The sequence below is a fragment of the Eriocheir sinensis genome, chromosome 50, assembly GCF_024679095.1.
Source record: "Eriocheir sinensis breed Jianghai 21 chromosome 50, ASM2467909v1, whole genome shotgun sequence".
NCBI classification, from domain to species: Eukaryota; Metazoa; Arthropoda; class Malacostraca; order Decapoda; family Varunidae; genus Eriocheir; species Eriocheir sinensis.
Window position 1 is genome coordinate 5,178,058 of NC_066558.1, and position 19,594 is coordinate 5,197,651.

General features: G+C 38.0%; 1 long non-coding RNA gene and 1 pseudogene across 1 annotated transcript; one reads left to right on the plus strand and one right to left on the minus strand.

Annotated features, from left to right (window-relative positions):
- The first annotated feature begins 8,633 nt into the window (after positions 1-8,633).
- LOC126982030 (putative uncharacterized protein DDB_G0271982) lies at positions 8,634-18,500 on the plus strand (annotated as a pseudogene).
- LOC126982296 (uncharacterized) lies at positions 11,933-12,343 on the minus strand. The gene is made up of 2 exons (XR_007735029.1): positions 12,092-12,343; positions 11,933-12,031 (listed from the first exon to the last, which is right to left on the minus strand). It is a non-coding gene; the product is annotated as an uncharacterized LOC126982296 (long non-coding RNA).
- Positions 18,501-19,594: the final 1,094 nt, after the last annotated feature.

Sequence of the window (19,594 nt, forward strand, 5' to 3'; positions counted from 1 at the left end):
CCGTGTTGCGATATGGACAGTCTCTCTCTCTCTCTCTCTCTCTCATCACTATACTCACCCTTGCTTAATTCCTCCTCCTCCTCCTCCTCCTCTTCCTCCTCCTCCTCCATCACCACCACCTCCTCCTCCTCCTCCTCCTGCTGCTCTTCCCTCTCCTAATTCCTAACTCTGACCTCCTCCTCCTCCTCCTCCCTTGACCGTCCTAAACGTGGGACGATAACAAGGTGCTGGTGTTTGCTCCTCCTCCTCCTCCTCCTCCTCCTCCTCCTCCCCCTTTCGTCCAATTTGCATATCTGGGGGTAGTTAAGATAGGGGGAGGAGGTGAGCTAATTGGAGGAGGAGGAGGAGGAGGAGGAGGAGGAATAGATGCAATGGTGAAGATAGAAGGAGAACAAGATAAGGGAAGAAGGGATGAACAGGAGGAGGAGGAGGAGGAATAGAAGAACAAGGAACAGGGAATAACAAGAACAGGGAAGAGCAAGGGGAAGACAAAGAAGGAGGAGGAGGAGGAGGAGGAGGAGGAGGAAGAGGAGGAGGAGAAGAAGGAGGAGGAGGAGGAGGAGGAGGAGGAGGAATAGAAGAAATAATAGAAAGAAGGAAAACAAGAAAAGGGAAGAACAATGGGAAGAAGAAGGAGGAGGAGGAGGAGGAGGAGGAGGAATGCGTAAAATGAGATCAAATAAAAAAAAAAAAAATCCAACTGACCATTAAATTATTTCCACTTATCACTCTCTCTCTCTCTCTCTCTCTCTGCAGTGTTGCCAATAGCCGCTCACCTTCATACATATTCACGTGTTAATATGTTTCCAGCTCGTTCTACTTAATTGGCAACGCTGTTTTTCTTCTTGTTGATTGTTATTTATCTTATTTTTTTTTTTTTTTTTTGCTTTAGGCGTAAAATTAATTGAAGTCTTGATTTAATTTTTCTTTTTTTTTCTTTAATTTTCTTTCGATGCGTTTTGGATATGATTTTTTTTATTCGTTTTTCTTTCTTTTTCTTTCTTACTTTTCCCTCATTTTTTTTTATCTATTTTCCTCTTTTCTTTTGTTTTATTTGATTATTCCTTCTTATTTAACTTTTCTTTCTCACTTTTTTTTCTTCTTTTCTCATTTTTTCCGATTTTCTTCCTTTTCTTCCTTTCATTATTTAGATTTTCCTTCATTTTTCATTCGTTTTCTTTGTCCCATTTTCTTTATTTGTAGTACTGAAAGTAGTAGTAGTAGTAGTAGTAGTAGTAGTAGTGGTGGTGGCGGCGGTGGTGGTGGTAGTAGTAGTAGTAATAATAGTAGTAGTAGTAGTAGTAGTAGTCATTTGTTATCATCATTCTTATCATCATCATCATCATCATCATCATTGTATTTCCTCCTACCCTTCCTTCCTTCCCTATAAATACATCACGTCCTTAATTTTATCTCTCCTTCTATCTCCTCTTTCGCTCCTTGTCTCCTCTCTTTATCACTCCTCCTCCTCCTCTTCCTTCTCATATATTTCCCTCTCCCGTCTTTATTCACTCTATCTCTATCCACCCTCTTCGCCTATTTACTTTAACTCTCTCTCTCTCTCTCTCTCTCTCTCTCTCTCTCATCACTTCCCACGTCTGCTCTCACCTGCCCGTAATTAAATCTATCACGTAACAAGGTACTCAGCTTAATTACACCTGTTATTATTATTATTATTATTATTGTGGGCATTATTTTTTTCAGACGTCTTTTTATAGTTTTTCTTCTTCTACTTCTACTTCTACTTCTACTACTACTACTACTACTGTTTTTCCTTTTTTTTTGTTTATTTGTTTTTTTCATTATTCTGCTTTTAATAAATAATTCTCTCTTTCTTTCTTCCTTTCTTTGCTCTCATTCAAATCCATCTTCTCCTCTTATTCTCGTTCTTTATTAGTCTCTCTCTCTCTCTCTCTCTCTCACAATACATTTTTTTCCTTTTTTCCTTTATTTTCTTCTTTTCTCCTTTTCTTCCTCATTCCCTCTCTTTTCTTCCCCTTGATTCCTTTCCTCCCCTTCCAGTTCCCACTCCAGCACCTCTTAATCCCCTTCCAATCCCCTCCACGGCGGGTTTGAATCCCTTAATTCCACTACAATAGAATCTGATCCTCTTCCAATTGTCTTTAATGCAATCGAATCCCACTCACACCTTTTGTTAATCCCACTCCATCCCCAAAGGTGAGAGAGAGAGAGAGAGAGAGAGAGAGAGAGAGAGAGAGAGAGAGAGAGAGAGAGAGAGAGAGAGAGAGAGAGAGAGAGAGAGAGAGAGAGAGAGAGAGAGAGAGAGAGAGAGAGAGAGAGAGAGAGAGAGAGAGAGAGAGAGAGAGAGAGAGAGAGAGAGAGAGAGAGAGAGAGAGAGAGAGAGAGAGTTGAGCTCTTCTCTCTCTCTCACACAATAGTGACTTTCTTGACGTGAGAGAGAGAGAGAGAGAGAGAGAGAGAGAGAGAGAGAGAGAGAGAGAGAGAGAGAGAGAGAGAGAGAGAGAGATTATTAGCTAATTAAGATGGTCCACGACTGAGAGAGAGAAAATGAGAGGAGGAGGAGGAGGAGGAAGAGGAGGAGGAGGAGGAGGAGGAAGAAGATTACTAAATTATAGGCACATATAGGCCGCATTGACGTAACGAGAGAGAGAGAGAGAGAGAGAGAGAGAGAGAGAGAGAGAGAGAGAGAGAGAGAGAGAGAGAGAGAGAGAGAGAGAGAGAGAACAAAGACACAGAAACACAAGTGAGGCCAAAGATCAGTCAACACAACCACTCAACACAAAGGAGGAGGAGGAGGAGGAGGAGGAGGAGGAGGAGGAGGAGGAGGGAGAAGATGAAAGAGGAATAGGAAGGACTGGAGGAGAATGACGCAGGGACCAGAAGGAGGAGGAGGAGGAGGAGGAGGAGGAGGAGGAGGAGGAGGAGAGTTAGGAGCCTGACACACACACACACACACACACACACACACACACACACACACACACACACACACACACACACACACACACACACACACACACAGTCCATCAAAGGGGTAAGGGACATGCGGTCTGACTGATTGCATGGCTGACTGACTGACTGACTGACTGACTGAATGATTGATTGAGAGATTGATTTCCTGGTTGACTGACTGACTGACTGAATGATTGATTGAGAGATTGATTTCCTGGTTGACTGACTGACTGACTGACTTTCCCTTTCCTTTCCTTCTTTACTTCCCTTCTCCTCTCCCTTTCTCTTCCTTTCTTTCCTTCCTAAATTCCTTTCCCTTCCCTTCCTTACCTTTCTCTTCCCTTTCCTTCCTTTCCCTCCTCCTCTTCCATCCCCTTCCATTCTTATTTTCCCTTCCCTCCCTTTCCCTTCCTTACCTTTCTCTTCCCTTCCCTTCCTTTCCCTCCTCCTCTTCCATCCCTTTCTCTTCTTATTTTCCCTTCCCTTCCTTTCCTTTCACTTCGCTTCTCTTCCATCCCCTTCCATTCTGATTTTTCGTTCCCTTCCTTTCCATTCCTTACCTTTCTCTTCGCTTCCCTTCCTTTCCTCCTCCTTTTTTCCCCTCCTTTCATTTCTTGTTCTCCCTTTCCTTTCCTTCCATCCTTTTTCTTCCTTCCCTTTTCTTTTCCTTTTCCTCCCTTCCGTTCTTATTTTTCCTTCCCTTCCTTTCCTTTCTCTTCGCTCCTCTTCCTTTCCCTCCTCCTTTCCCCTACTTTCATTTCTTGTTTTCCGTTTCCTTTTTCTTCCTTCCCTTCTCTTTTCCTTTTCCTCCCTTTCTTATGAACTAACTGACTGACTGACTGACTGACTGACTGACTGAATGACTGACTGACCATTCCCTTCCCTTCCATTCCTTCCCCTTCCTTCCTTCCCTCATTTTCCACTTTCCTTTCCTTTCTTACCCCTTCCTTCTTACCCTTCTCTTCCCTTTCTGACTGACTAACTGACTGGCTGACTGACTGACTGGCTACCTGGCTGACTGGTAAAATGCCCAGGTAATCTATTTCTCAGGTAAACCACCATAAAATTACAGATTACACAACAACAAAAAATCTAAGAAGGAAATAAGAGGAGGAGGAGGAGGAGGAGGAGGAGGAGGAGGAGGAGGAGGAAGAGGAGGAGGAGGAGGAGGAGGAGGAGTTAAATAGGCTCTAGAGGAAAGATGATTGATGGAGGAAAGAGAAGTAAGGAAGTGAAGGATAGCATGAGGAAGAAAGGAAGGAAGGAAGGAAGGAAGGGAAGGGAAGGGAAGGGAGAAAAGAAATGAGGGAAAGATGATAACTGAGGGAAATACAAGAGGAAAGGGAAGGAAAGGAGAGAAATTGAGAGGAAAACGAGGAAGGAAAGTAAGGGAGTAGAAGGAAAGAGGAAAGGAAGGGAAAATGAAAGGAAGGGAAGGGGAAATGGAAAGAAAGGGAAGGAAAAGGAAGGGAACTGGATGGATGGGAAATTAAGGGAAAGAAAGGGAAGGGAAAGGAAGGAAAAGGAAGGGAAAGGCAAGGAAAGAAAATAAATAAAATGTAACAGATGGAAAGAAAGTTAGATAATGCAGGAAAGAAAGGAATGTTAAGGGAAAGAAAGGGAAGGGAAAGGAAGGAAAAGGAAGGGAAAGGCAGGGAAAGAAAATAAATAAAATATGTAACAGATGGAAAGAAAGTTAGATAATGAAGGAAAGAGAGGAATGTTAAGGAAATGAGAGAAAATGAAGGGAAGGGAAAAGAAGGGAAGGGAAGGGAAGGGAAGGGAAGTAGGGGTCAGTTTAATGATCCACTCCACACCTCTTCACCATAATTGGGTCTCTCCTCCTCCTCCTCCTCCTCCTTCTCCTCCTCCTTCTCCTCCTCCTCCTCCTTCTCCTCCTCCTCCTCCTCTTTTTTTTCTCTCCCTCTCCTTCACTCTCTTCATTCTCTACTTCATCACCTCCTTCCATTCTTTTCCTCCTCCTCCTCCACCTCCCTCTTCGTATTTCTTTATTTTTTTTCCTTCCTCCTCCTCTTCATTCTCTACTTCATCATCTCCTCCTCCTCCTCCTCCTCCTCCTCCTCTCCATTCTCGATTACTCACTTCTCCGTTTCATTCCTCCTCCTCCTCCTCCTCCTCCTCCTGTTTCTTGTTCCTCTTTCTTTCATCTTCTTCAATTACACTTTCATCACCATCTTCTTCCTTCTCCTCTCGCTCTCTTTCTATCTTCATTCTGCATCATCTCCTCCTCCTCCTCCTCCTCCTGTCTCGAAAACGAATATGGAATGACAGAAGACGTGATAAAGGGGAGGAAGAACATTGTGGAAGAGAGGGAGAAGAAAACAAGAAGAAGAAAAGATGATAATAAAGAAGAAAAGGAGGAGGAACAAGAAGACAAGAAGAAAGACGAGTTGGAGGAGATGATGATGATGATGATGATGGGAAGGAGGAGGAGGAAGAAGAAGATGATGATGATGACGAAAAGAACGAAGAGAAGGAGGAAGCAGAATGAAATAGGAGGAGAAGGAGAAAGAAGAAGAAGAAGGAGAAGAAGAAGAAGAAGAAGAGGAGGAGGAGGAGGAGGAGGAGGAGGAGAGAATAAAACAGAATCGTGACAGGGGAAGAAATAAAGTAAAAAAAATATATATAGAACAGGAAGGAAAGGAATGTCGTTAAGGGAAAAATATGGAAGGGAAAGGAAGAGAAGGAAAGAAAAGAAATCGTGAGAAGGGACAAAGAGGAAAAGAGGAAAAAAATAAGAAAAGATGATATTGAGAAAAGTTAGAGAAAGAAAAATATGACAGAAGGAATAGGAAAAGAGGAAAAGAATGAAAAGATAAGAAAAGATATCGAGAAAAAAGAAAGAAAAATATGAGATGGAAGGAAGAAAAGATAAGAAAAGATATTGAGAAAAAAGAAAGAAAAATGAGATAGAAGAAATAGGAAAAGAGAAACAGATATGAAGAGAAAAGAGGAAAAGAATGAAAATATATGAAAAGATGATATTGAGAAAAGATAAAGAAAGAAAAATATGAGATAGAAGGAATAGGAAAAGAGAAAGATATGAAGAGAAAAGAGGAAAAGAATGAAAATATATGAAAAGATGATATTGAGAAAAGATAAAGAAAGAAAAATATGAGATGGAAGGAATAGGAAAAGAGGAAAAGAGATGAAGATAATGGAAAGTTATAAAGAAAGTGGGAAGGAAAGAAAAAGAGAAAGGAAAATATTGATGAAAAACGAAGAAAAATAAAATAAAACAAACAAATTCAACCAAAAAAAATATAAACAGAAATATAGAAAAAAAAAAGATTAAGGAAAGAAAAATGGTGAAGAGATGAAGAAAAAAAAGATGAAAGGAAATAATAGAAGGGAAGAAAAACGATGAAAGGAAGAAAAAAAAGATAAGGGTAAGATAAAAGTAGGGAAGGAATTGAAGAAAAAAATAAAGAGAAGTGAAGAAAATATAAAAGAAGATAAAGGAAAAAAAAACATGAAAAGAAGAAAAACGTCAAGAAAAAAGAAAATGAAGGAAAAAAAGATGATCTAAATAAAAACAAAAATAGATAAACAGCAGAAAACTTAAACTGAAGAAAAAAGGAAGAAAAAGAAGAAGGGAAGGAAAAGATGAAAGGAGGAAGAAGTGAAGAAAAGAAGGAAAAATATAAGAAAAAAAATGGAGAAGTGAAGAAAATATCAAAGGAAGAAGAAAAAGGGAAAACACATGAAAATAAAAATAAAAAGTGAAGAAAAAAGAAAATGAAAAAAGAAAATGAAGGAAAAAAGATGAAATAGAAAAAAAAGAAAAAATATACACAAAAAAAGGAAAAGATGAAAGGAAGAAAAAGATGAAAGGAGGAAAAAGGGAAGAAAAGAAGGGAAGAAAGGCAAATAATGAAAAGAAGAAAAAAGGAAGGAAAATATGAAGGGAAGAAGAAGTGAAGAAAAAAAGGGAAGAAAGGCGAAAATTTGAAATGAAGAAAAAAGGAAGAAAAAAATAAAGTTAAGGAAAAGATGAAAGGAGGAAGAAAAAGGGAAGAAAGGCGGGTACTTAAGCATATTAGAGGATGGCGGTTAATCTATCTTCTCTCCATCGTGGGCGGGAGGAATGTGGGATGAAAGGAAGGAGGGAGGGAGGGAGGGAAAGGAGGGAGAGATAAGGGGAGAGATAAAATAAATAGGGAGAGAATCTGAAAAGGAGGGAGATGAGGGATGAGGGAGGGAGGGAGAGGAGGTAAAATGAGAGAGAGAAGAGAGAAAGGGAGGGAGAAGAGGGAGGGAGGGAGGTAAAGCGAGAGAGAAAAGAGAGAAAAGGAGAGTATGTGGGCAAATGAAGGAAGAAAAAAAAGTATAAAAAATGTGAAAAAATAGAAGAAAATATAAGAAAACAGGGGAAAGAAAGAAGACAAGAAAAGGAGTGAGGAAAGAAAGGAGGAGACAAAAAAGAAAGGAAAAAAGAAAAAGGAAGGAGAGAGGAGGAAGAAATAAGACAGAAATGAAGGAAAAATATAAGAAAAAAATAAAGGGAAGAAAAGTGAAGAAAATATGAAAGGAAGAAGATAAACGGAAAACAGACGAAAAGAAGAAAATAATAGGAAATGAAAAAAAATGAAGGAAAAAAAGATGAAATAGAAAAAAAAATGAAGATACAAAAAAAAAGATAAACAGCAGAAAATTGAAGGGAAGAAAAAAAGGCAGAAAAAGATGAAGGGAAGATAAACAAGCGAGAAAGAAGAGAGGAGAAAAATAGAGGAAATAACGATAGGAAGGGAAAAATAAGGAAAAAGAAAAAAAAAGGAAATAAAAAGGAAAGGAAAATGGGGAAAATAGGAAGAAAAGGAAGGAAAAAAGTAACGAGAGAGAGAGAGAGAGAGAGAGAGAGAGAGAGAGAGAGAGAGAGAGAGAGAGAGAGAGAGAGAGAGAGTGTACTAAGACCTGAGAGTGATGACGAGGGGGAATTAAATCACAGCTCCTTCTCCGTTAGACAAATACCTCCCCCCCCCCCCCCTTACCCACCCTGGAGGAGAAGAAGGAGGAGGAGGAGGAGGAGGAGGAGAACAACAACGGTAATGGTTGCGTTTAACTCTGACAATAATTCTGAAACTATACGCCCGAGGAGGAGGAGGAGGAGGAGGAGGAAGAGGAGGAAGAGGAGGAGGAGTGTAAGAACAGAGGTAGAAGGGATAAGAAGAATGAACGAGTAAATAAATAACAAGAAGGAAAAAGGAGATGGGAGGAGGAGGAAGAAGGGGAGGAAGAAGGGGAAGGAAGTAGGAGAAGAAGGGGATGGGAGGAGGAGGAGGAAGAAGAGGAGGAAGAAGGGGATGGAAGTAAGAGAAGAAGGGGATGGGAGGAGGAGGAAGAAGAGGAGGAAGAAGAGGATGGAAGGAGGAGGAGGAAGAAGATGGGAGGAGGAGGAAGAAGAGGAGGAAGAAGAGTCAGATGAAGAGAAGGAAAAAAAAATAAGAAAATGAGGAAACAGGAGAAGAGAGTGAGGAGAAATAAAGAAGAAAAAAAGAAAGGATGAAGAAAATAAAAAAAAGCAAGCAAGAAAGAATAGCGAGAAGAAAATGGGTGAAAAAAGTAACAAATGAAAAGAAAAAGAAAAGAAGGGATAATAGAGAAAAAAGGGAGAAGAAAGAAAAGAGGAAGAGAAAGAAAATCAAGAAAAAAACGAAAGGAAGAAAAAGGATAAGAAACATAAGAAAAAAGAAAAGAAGAAAAGAGGAAATGGAAAAGAGAGAAAAGATGAAGAAAAACGATCGTAAGAAATTAAAAAAATGGATATGACAGAAAAAAACTATAATAATGAAAAGACAGAAAAAGAAAGGAAAAATAAATAATGAAAAGACAGAAAAAGAAAGGAAAACTAAAAAATGAAAACAAAAAAAAGAAAGGAAAAATAAATAATGAAAAGACAGAAAAAGAAAGAAAAGATAATGAAAAGAGAAAGAAAGAAAAGATAATGAAAAGACTGAAAAAAGAAAGGAAAAATAAACAATGAAAAGAGAAAAAGAAAAGAAAAATAAATAATGAAAAGACAGAAAAAAAGGAAAACTAAATAATGAAAAGACAGAGAAAGAAAGAAAAGATATAGAAAGAAAGAATTATGAGAAAAAGAAGCATGTTACTAAAAAAAGAAAAAGAAAACGAGACGAGAAAAAAATAATAAGGGTAACAATTCCACCAGCAAATCCCTTCCCACAAACATCCCTTTCATCACATTAGGTTCAGAAAGCTTCGATCACTTCCTTTAACTATCATCACGTTTCTTAAGACATCGTCCGGGGCGGCAACGGGACCCAACAGAGAAAGGACCCAACAGAGGAAGGACCCAACAGAGGAAGGACCCAACAGAGAAAGGACCCAACAGAGGAAGGACCCAACAGAGGAAGGACCCAACAGAGGAAGGACCCAACAGAGGAAGGACCCAACAGAGGAAGGACCCAACAGAGGAAGGACCCAACAGAGAAAGGACCCAACAGAGGAAGGACCCAACAGAGGAAGGACCCAACAGAGGAAGGACCCAACAGAGGAAGGACCCAGCAGAGGAAGGACCCAACAGAGGAAGGACCCAACAGAGGAAGGACCCAACAGAGGAAGGACCCAACAGAGGAAGGACCCAACAGAGGAAGGACCCAGCAGAGGAAGGACCAAACAGAGGAAGGACCCAACAGAGGAAGGACCCAACAGAGGAAGGACCCAACAGAGGAAGGACCCAACAGAGGAAGGACCCAACAGAGGAAAGACCCAACAGAGGAAGGACCCAAAGCACCCTCAAAATGTGCAATTACCTCCCGTTTTCTTTAACACTCATCATTTTCCTTATTAATCCTCTTACTGAACAGAGAGAGAGAGAGAGAGAGAGAGAGAGAGAGAGAGAGAGAGAGAGAGAGAGAGAGAGAGAGAGAGAGGAAGACCAGAGAAACGGAGAGGAAAGGAAGGAAACGAAGGGAAGGAAAGAAAACAAGAAAAATAAAGAAAGGAAAAGAAATAAAAAAATGAAAAGAAATAAAAGAAAAGAGGAAAAAAGAAAGAATAGAAAGAAAACATGAGAAGAAAGAAAATACAGAGAAAGAAAGAATGAGAAAGAAAGAAAAGAGCAAGAGAAAAGAGGAAGAAAAAAGAAAAGAAAAATATTGAAAAAATTAAGAAAACAAATGAAGCAAAATTAGTCAAAACGAAAGAAAAAAACAATGAGAGAGAGAGAGAGAGAGAGAGAGAGAGAGAGAGAGAGAGAGAGAGAGAGAGAGAGAGAGAGTATTTATTTATCATCAATATGGAGGCTTAGCGGTATTACTTAAGGCCATACAAGGGATTTAGGTAAGAGGGGAAAGGGGAGAGAAAGGGGAGAAAAGGGAGGGAAAGGGGAGAGATGGAGGGAAGGGAGGAGAGTGAGAGGGTTGTCGAAGGGATGGAGGAGAAGGGGAGAGAAAGAGAGGAGAGAAGGAGAGAAGGATTGGAGAGATATAGAGGGATGAAGAAGGGAAGGGAATGAAAAGGGAGAGAAAGAAGGGAAAAAGGGAGAGAAAAAGGGGAAAGGGGAGGAATGGAGGGAAGGGAAGGCTGAAGTAATGTTGTTAAATGGAAATGAAGGGAAGGGGAAGAGGAGAAGAGGAAAAAAGGAGAGAAGGATTGAAATGAATATAAAGGAAAGAAGGATAAGAAAATGAAAAGGAATGAAAGAGAAATAGAATAGCACATATAATATATATATATATATATATATAGCAGCAGCACATATGTTATATAGGGAAAGAAGAGAAAGGAAGAGAAGAAATAGAAATGGAAGGGAAAGGAAGAGTAGTAGTAGTAGTAGTAGTAGTAGTAGTAGTAGTAGTAGTAACAGTAGTAGTAGTGTGTGTAGTAATAGTAGTGTGTGGTAAGTAGTAGTATCAGTAGTGGTAGTAGTGCTGTAGAAATAGTAGTAGTAGTAGTAGTAATAGTAGCAGTAGTTTTTGTTTTAAATAGTATTAGTAGTAGTAGTAGTAGTAGTAATAGTAGTAATAGTAGTAATAATAGTAATAGTAGTAGTAGTAGTAGTAGTAGTAGTAGTAGTAGTAGTAGTAGTAATATTTTCCCTCAAACTATCCTTCATTTCACTGTTTTCGTATAATAATTTAATACTTTACATTCATATTTTTTTCCCTTTTCGTCTCCTTTTCGCAAATTTCAAGATATTTTCCATTTTTTTTCACATTCGTTCGTCTTTTCCGATACATTCCGCGGCGGCCTGAGCGAAACCGAACGATCCATTGATTTTGCATTTCGCCTCTCTCTCTCTCTCTCTCGTGCTTCAGTTTCCTACCTCCTCCTCCTCCTCCTCCCTCAGGTAAATGGAAGAGGAGGAGGAGGAGGAGGAGGAGGAGGAGGTAACGAGGGGTTTTAGAGTTAAGTGCTGCTGGCCTCCTCCTCTTCCTCCTCCTCCTCCTCCAACACGTATACTATCTCTCCTCTCCTATCGCACCTCCTCCTCCTCCTCCTCCTCCTCCTCACCCTATCAACACAGGAATAGTTTAAACCTTAATTTCAGTCCTTTTCTCTTTTTCTCCTCCTCCTCCTTCCTCTTTTTCCTCTTTTTCTCTTTCTTTCCCTTCCCTTCCGTAGTCATTCCCTCTCCTTTCCTTTCCTTTCCCTTCCCTTCCTTCTCTTCCCTATCCATTCCCTTCTCTTTCTTTCCTTTTTCTCCCTTTCCCTTCCCTTTCCTTTCCCACCCTTCCATTAAATCCCACAAACCCTTACATTACCCTTTTCTATTACCCCTTTTTACCCTATTTTTCCCTTTAAATATATCAGCCGATCCCTTTAAATAACATTCCTTGGTTCCCTTTAAAGAGGATCAGATTCCTTTGTAAATTGGGTTTGGGATCCTTCACTTTACTTACTTGGTTTTGTGGTTTTGAGATCCATTCGTTTTCGTTTGTTCTGATTGTTTTTGGTTCCTTTGTTTTCCTTTAAATATGGGTTTTGATTCTATTTCTTTTGTTTTTTATATTAATTTTGGGTTTTTTAGTTGTCCTTTTTATCTGTGTTTGATTCTTGCTAATCCTTTCTCTTTTTTCTTTGTTTTGTTTCCTTTTCTTTCCGTTCCTTGCACCTAAAATCTTGCCTTGTCTTTCTTTTCTTACTAATATTCTTTTCTTTCCGTTCCTTGCACCTAAAATCTTGCCTTGTCTTTCTTTTCTTAATAATATTCTTTTCTTTCCGTTCCTTGCACCTAAAATCTTGCCTTGTCTTTCTTTTCTTACTAATATTCTTTTCTTTCCGTTCCTTGCACCTAAAATCTTGCCTTGTCTTTCTTTCCTTATTGATATACTCTTTTCTTATCTTCTTTCCTTACTTCTAAACTGCCTCTGAATCTTGCTAAGTCATCCTGCAAATCTTTTTCCTCTGTTAATTCGTTTACTTTGCTTCTTTACACCACTAAAAAAAAAAAAAAAAAAAAAAAAAAAAAAAAAGTTCTACTCGTTTACTTTTTCTTACTTTTTCCCTTACTTTCCTGAAAAAAAGAAGACAAAAAAGGAAGAATGAAAGACAAAGAATAAATTTAATGGTGGTGGAGGAAGAAGAAATTTAGAAGTAGCGTAAAAAAACAACAACAACAACAACAACAATTAAACTATGAAAAGAAAAGAGGAAAATTATGTTGGTAAAAAGAAAGACATAATGAACGAAAGTAAGACAAGGGAAAAAAATAGGAAAAGAAGACTGTCTGAAAATAATGCAAATTCTTCCTTTCTCTACTATTTTCCTTGTCTTTACTTTGCTATCTCAAAATAATGTCAATTCTTCCTAGTATTTTTCTATCTCAAAACAATGTCAATTCCTAGTATTTTTCTATTTCAAAACAATGTCAATTCCCAGTATTTTTCTATTTCAAAACAATGTCAATTCCTAGTATTTTTCTATTTCAAAACAATGTCAATTCCTAGTATTTTTCTATTTCAAAACAATGTCAATTCCTAGTATTTTTCTATTTCAAAACAATGTCAATTCCTAGTATTTTTCTATTTCAAAACAATGTCAATTCTCCCTAGTATTTTTCTATCTCAAAACAATGTCAATTCCTAGTATTTTTCTATCTCAAAACAATGTCAATTCCTAGTATTTTTCTATCTCAAAACAATGTCAATTCCTAGTATTTTTCTATCTCAAAACAATGTCAATTCCTAGTATTTTTCTATCTCAAAACAATGTCAATTCCTAGTATTTTTCTATCTCAAAACAATGTCAATTCCTAGTATTTTTCTATCTCAAAACAATGTCAATTCCTAGTATTTTTCTATCTCAAAACAATGTCAATTCTCCCTAGTATTTTTCTATCTCAAAACAATGTCAATTCCTAGTATTTTTCTATCTCAAAACAATGTCAATTCCTAGTATTTTTCTATCTCAAAACAATGTCAATTCTTCCTAGTATTTTTCTATCTCAAAACAATGTCAATTCTCCGTAGTCTTTTTCAATCTCAAAACAAGGTCAATTCCTAGTATTGTTCAATCTCAAAACAAGGTCAATTCCTAGTATTTTCTATCTCAAAACAATGTCAATTCCTAGTATTTTTCTATCTCAAAACAATGTCAATTCCTAGTATTTTTCTATCTCAAACAATGTCAATTCCTAGTATTTTCTATCTCAAACAATGTCAATTCCTAGTATTTTTCTATCTCAAAACAATGTCAATTCCTAGTATTTTTCTATCTCAAAACAATGTCAATTCCTAGTATTTTTCTATCTCAAAACAATGTCAATTCCTAGTATTTTTCTATCTCAAAACAATGTCAATTCTCCCTAGTATTTTTCTATCTCAAAACAATGTCAATTCTCCCTAGTATTTTTCTATCTCAAAACAATGTCAATTCTCCCTAGTATTTTTCTATCTCAAAACAATGTCAATTCTCCCTAGTATTTTTCTATCTCAAAACAATGTCAATTCCTAGTATTTTTCTATTTCAAAACAATGTCAATTCTCCCTAGTATTTTTCTATCTCAAAACAATGCCAATTCTCCCTAGTATTTTTCTATCTCAAAACAATGTCAATTCTCCCTAGTATTTTTCTATCTCAAAACAATGTCAATTCCTAGTATTTTTCTATCTCAAAACAATGTCAATTCCTAGTATTTTTCTATCTCAAAACAATGTCAATTCCTAGTATTTTTCTATCTCAAAACAATGTCAATCCTTCCTAGTATTTTTCTTTTCTTTCCTTTTCTCTTTAAATTGTCTAAAATATGTTAAGTCTACCTTCGCCTATTTTGCCGTTTTTCTTTTCTTTACTCTTTTACCTCCTCAAAATAAGTCTTGTTTTGTGTATTCTGCTCCTTTAGATTCCTTTACCTTCTCCCTTAATCTTTCTCAAAAAATGTTCAATTCTCTTTTTTTTAATCTGTTCTTTTACTTTCCTTTATTTTTGCTCTTTAAACTTTCTAAAAATCTTGTTACGCTCTTCCTTTTCTTTCCTTTCCCTTTCTATTCGTTTCCTACCCTTCCCTTCCATTTCCTTTCTTTCCCTTCCTTTCCCTTCCCTTTCTTTCCTTTTCCTGACCTTTCCTTCCCTATCCATTCCCTTCCTTCTCTTTCCTATCCTGTTCAACTCTTCCTTTTCTTCCTCTTCCCTTTTCTTTCCCCTTTCTTTCTCACATAAATTCGCCTAAAAAAATCCTGCGACCTTTTTTTTTCTCCTTAATCTTTGCGGTTCGTTCTTTAAATCCATTGTCATTTGTACTAGATGGCCGCTCTCTCTCTCTCTCTCTCTCTCTCTCTCTCTCTATATTTCTTCTTCTCACCTTCATTCCTATCTCTCTTTTTCTTTCTTCTTCCATTTCTCCTTATTTTTTCTGTTCTTCCCTTTTTCCTTTTCTCCTTTTTTTCCTTTCTACTTTTCCTTCCCATCTATTATTCCAGTGTTTTTTTTATTCCTATTCCTATTTTCTTTACCTTCTCCTCTTCTCTCTTTCTTTCCTTTCCTTTCCTTCCTTCCTCTTTTTCCCTTTTTCTCTTTCCCTTCCTTTCCATAGTCATTCCATTTCTTTCTCTTCTCTTCCCTTTCCTCTCCTTCCCTTCCTTTTCGTAATCATTCCCTTTCCTTTCCTTTCCTTCTCTTCTCTTCCCTTTTCTTTCCTCTCCTTCCCTTCCCTTCCGTATTTATTCCCTTCCCTTTCTGTCCTTTTCCTCCCCTTCATTTCCCAACCCTTCCCTTCCCTTCTATTTTTTTTCTTAAACTCCTTCCATCTCTTCTGTTTCTTGCTCTCTCTCTCTCTCTCTCTCCACAACCATTCCCTTCCCTCTCTCCCTTCTTCCTTTTTCTCTCCCTTCCTCCTACCGTTCCTTTTCCTTTTTCTCTCCCTTCCTCCTACCGTTCCTTTTTCTTATGATCTTTATCCCTCCCCCCCTCCCCCCCCTCTTTCTCCAGGTGCCATAAATCATGTATTAAACAGGTCTCGTGCGCACCTGGCATACACCTTACCTGTGCTTTATGCCCGGCTCCTCTAATGCTCCTCCTCCTCCTCCTCCTCCTCCTCCCCCTCCTCTACTTCTTTTGCCCTTTTTTTTCCTTTCTCGTTTTTTTCATACGGTCTTTCTTTTTCAACTTTCTCCTTTTCATAATCTTCTTCTTCTTCCTCTTCCTCCTTTTCCTTTTTTCCTATTTATTTCCCTTTCTTACTTTCGTTCATTATTTTTCTTTTCTTTTTTCCAACAATTTTTTTTCTCTTTTTTCATGGTTTAGTTGTAGTTGTTGTTGTTGTTGTTCTTCTTCTTTCTTATGCTACAACTGATTTTCTTCTTCCTCCTCTTTGTTTCTTTCATTCTTCCTTTTTTGTCTTCTTTTTTTATTTTTTTTCGTTTTCTTCTTCCTCTCAATTATTTTATTTACTTTCTTCCCTACAACAACAACAGCTTGTTCTTCTTCTTCATCTTCTTTTTTTTCTTTTTCTTCTCCTTAATATACCTCTTCCTCCTCCTTCTACAAATTTCTTTTTTTATTTTTCTTCTTTTTCTTCCTCATCTTCTTTTTCTTCTTCTTCTCCTTAATATACCTCTTCCTCCTCCATTTATACATTTCTTTTTTTCTTCTCTTCTTCATCTTCTTTTTCTTCTTCTTCTCCTTCATATACCTCTTCCTCCTCATTTTACACATTTCTTCTTTTTTTTTCTTCTCCTTTTTCTTCTTCCACTTCCTCTTTGTTTTTTTCTGCTTTATTTTTTTCTTACTTTCCTTGTTTTCATTTTCCGGAAGTTTTGATTTATGTTGTCTCTCTCTCTCCTCCTCCTCCTCCTCCTCCTCCTCCACCTCCTCCTCCTCCTCCTCTTCTTCATTTTTCCCTTTCCTTAATCCCCTTTTATCTGGTTTCTGTTTTTCTGCTTTTCCTCTTTTCATTTTCCTCTTTTTTTCCTGTTTTTCCTCTATTTCAAATCCTCCTCCTCCTCCTCCTTCTTCTTGTCTGTCCTCTCTTCCTCCTCCTCCTCCTCCCCTCTTCCTCCACCTTCTTTTCCTTCCTTTTCCACCACAAACATTCTCCTCTTCCTCCTCTTCTTCTTCCTTTTTTCCACACTCTTTTCCACCATCAATACATTCTTCTTTCTCTCCTCCTCCTCCTCCTCCTCCTCCTCCTACTCCTCCATCTGTCTCCTTCCTGTTTATCTCCAGCTCATTCTTTTCAGCTTCCTCCAAACATTTTTTTCACATTCTTTTCCCTCTTTAAAATTCTTCTTCTTCCTCCTCCTCCTCCTCCTCCTCCTCCTGGAATCATTGGCGCCATAATGCTCTCTTAATCTTCCTTCTCAAACTAAGTCTTCCTATTTTTTTTCCCTCGGTCCTGAAGGAAGACACCAATTTTTCCCCGTCTTCATTTCTTTCCTCCTTTTTTCCTCCTCACTCTACTTTTCCTTCATTCCCGGTTTGTTCATTTTCTCTCAAATATTCTGCGGGATTTTTTTTTCATCCTTCAAAGTTTCTTGCTAGGTTTTCTTGTCCTTCTTCTTCTTCTTCTTCTTCTGCCCGTTTACTTTTCCTCATTTCCTCATTTCGTCCACTTTGTCTCTTCTTTCCTTAACTTTATTCTTATTATTCTTTTCATCGTCTTCCTCCTCCTCCTCCTCCCCATACACAACGTAAATGTCAAAACTTCATAAGTGAGATAAAAAAAGAGAAAAGTTTGTCCATGGTAAGTGCAATGCCCTCCTCCTCCTCCTCCTCCTCCTCCTCCTCCTCCTCCTCCTCCTCCTCTTCCTCCTCCTTTCTTTGTCCCTTTTGGTAACACTGACATCTCTTAGGAAGGAAGGGTTCAAACTTCAGTGACATTATTTTTTTCATTTTCTCTATTCAGTTTCTTTCAATTATTTCCCAAACGCCTTTTTTAAGAAATTCTCATCTACTTTTTCCTTTTTTTTCATGTAAATTAGTGACTTTTTAAAAATTTTCTATATTGTTTTTTTTCAATTATTTCCCAAACGCCTTTAAGAAATTATCGTCTACTTTTTTTTTTCATGTAAATTAGTGACATTTTTTCATCTTCTATATTCAGTTTCTTGCAATTATTTCCCAAACGCCTTTAAGAAATTCTCGTCTACTTTTTCCTTTCTTTTTTCTCCATGTAAATTTTCTCATCTTCTCTACGATTTTATTTTTTTCCTTCCATTTTTATTTCCACTTACACGACTTTATTTTTTATTTTTTAGGTTTTTACTTTTTTCTTTCCTTCCTTCCGTGTAAACTTTTTTCTCCTCTTCCCTACAATTTTACCTTTTTCACAAACTTTTGGGGACGATTTTATTTTTTGACAAATTTTTGTTTTCCTTTTCCTGGATTAATTTTCTTTTTTTCTTCTTTTCTTCTTCATAATTTTCCCTTTTTAATTCAGAGAAGAAATCAAATATGCCTACTTATTATTATTATTTTCATGATCGATTTTCTTTCTCCTTTTCTTCTTCCCTTTTCCTGGATTAATTTTCTTTTCTTTTTTTCTTTTCCTCTTCATAATTTTCCCTTTTTCATTCAGATAAATCAATTAGGCCTACCTTTTATTTTTTTCCCTTTTCATGATCGATTTTCCTTCTCCTTTTCTTCTTCATTCTTCTTCTTTTCTTCTTTCATTCTTCATTTCTTCTTCTTTTCTCTCCTTTTCTTCTTCTTTTCTTCTTTCATTCTTCATTTCCTCTTTTCTTTCTCCTTTTCTTCTTCTTCTCTTTTCATTCTCAGATAACCAATTACCTTCACGTCATCACCGGGGATTTATATTTTTTTCCCTCTCTTCATAATCAATTTTCCTTTCTTCTCCTTTTCTTCATTTCTCCTCCATAACTTTCCCTTTTCAATCACTTCCCCCACGGACAGGTGTGCGTAATTATTTTCTTGACGGGAGCGGAGTGCCAGGTGTCAGCAATTAGGGCCAAGGTGCAGTGATTAAGACGCGCGCACCTTGATTACCTGACGCCCTAATTAGCAAAGCAGGTACAAAATGAAGGTAAGACGTGAGGGCCCATTAATCATTACGAGAGAGAGAGAGAGAGAGAGAGAGAGAGAGAGAGAGAGAGAGAGAGAGAGACAGGTAGACAGACAGACAGACAAGTAGACACACAGACATATTTGTATTAATAAAGAAACAAAAAAAATATAAAAGTAAAATAAAAGGAGAAAATATAAAATGTCTAAGAAAAAGAAGAGAAAATAAAGGAAGCTAGATGGAGGAGGAGGAGGAGGAGGAGGAAGAGATTAAGAGGAAGAAGAGGGGGCACTTTAAAGCAAGAAGGGGAGAGAAAATAGGGAAGGGAGAACGAAATGAAGGGGGAGGGGGAAGGAAGGGAAGAAGGGATGGGGAGGAGGATGGGGAAGAGGAAGGGGAGAAAATGTAAAGGTGAGAGAAAGTGAGGGGAGAAGAAGGGGAATGAAGGGAGGAGTGTTCAATTGAGGGGCTGGAGAAATTGGAGGAAGAGGAGGAAAGGGAATGGAAAGGGGAGGAAAGGAAGGGAAGGGAAGGGAAGGGAAGGGAAGGAAAGTGACAAGGAAGGGAAGGGAAGAGAAGGAATGGGAAGGAAAGGAAGGGAAGAGAAGGGAAGGGAAGGAAGGGAAGAGAAGGGAAGGGAAGGGAAGGAATGGGAAGGGAAGGGAAGGGAAGGGAAGTGACAAGGAAGGGAAGGGAAAAGAAGGGAAAGGAAGGAAGGAAGGAAGGAAGAGGAAGGAATGGGAAGGAAGGAAGGAAGGAAGGAAGAGGAAGGAAGGGAAGGAAGGAAGGAAAAGAAGGGAATGACACGAAGGGAAAGGAAAGGAAAAAAAAGCAAACGAGAGGGAAGGAAAGCGAATGGAGAGGAAGAAAATGATAAGATAATGGAAGAGAAGAGAAAGGATGGGAACGGATGGAAGGGAAAGAAAAGAAAAAGGAAGGGAATGAACGGAGAAAGAAGAATAACAGGGAAGAGAAGAGAATGACAAAAATGAAAGTAAAAGAAAGAAAGGAAATGAGAATAAATAATAATACAGAGAGAATAGAAGAAGGGGAATGACAAGGGAAGGGAAGAGAAGGGAGGGAGAGTGAAAGAAAGAAAGAAAATGAGAAGAAAAAAATAATAAGATTGAAAGAGAACAGACGGGGAGTGACAAGGGAAGGGAAGGGAAGGGAAGGAGAGTGAAATATAGAAAATGAGAATAAATAGTGAGACAGAGA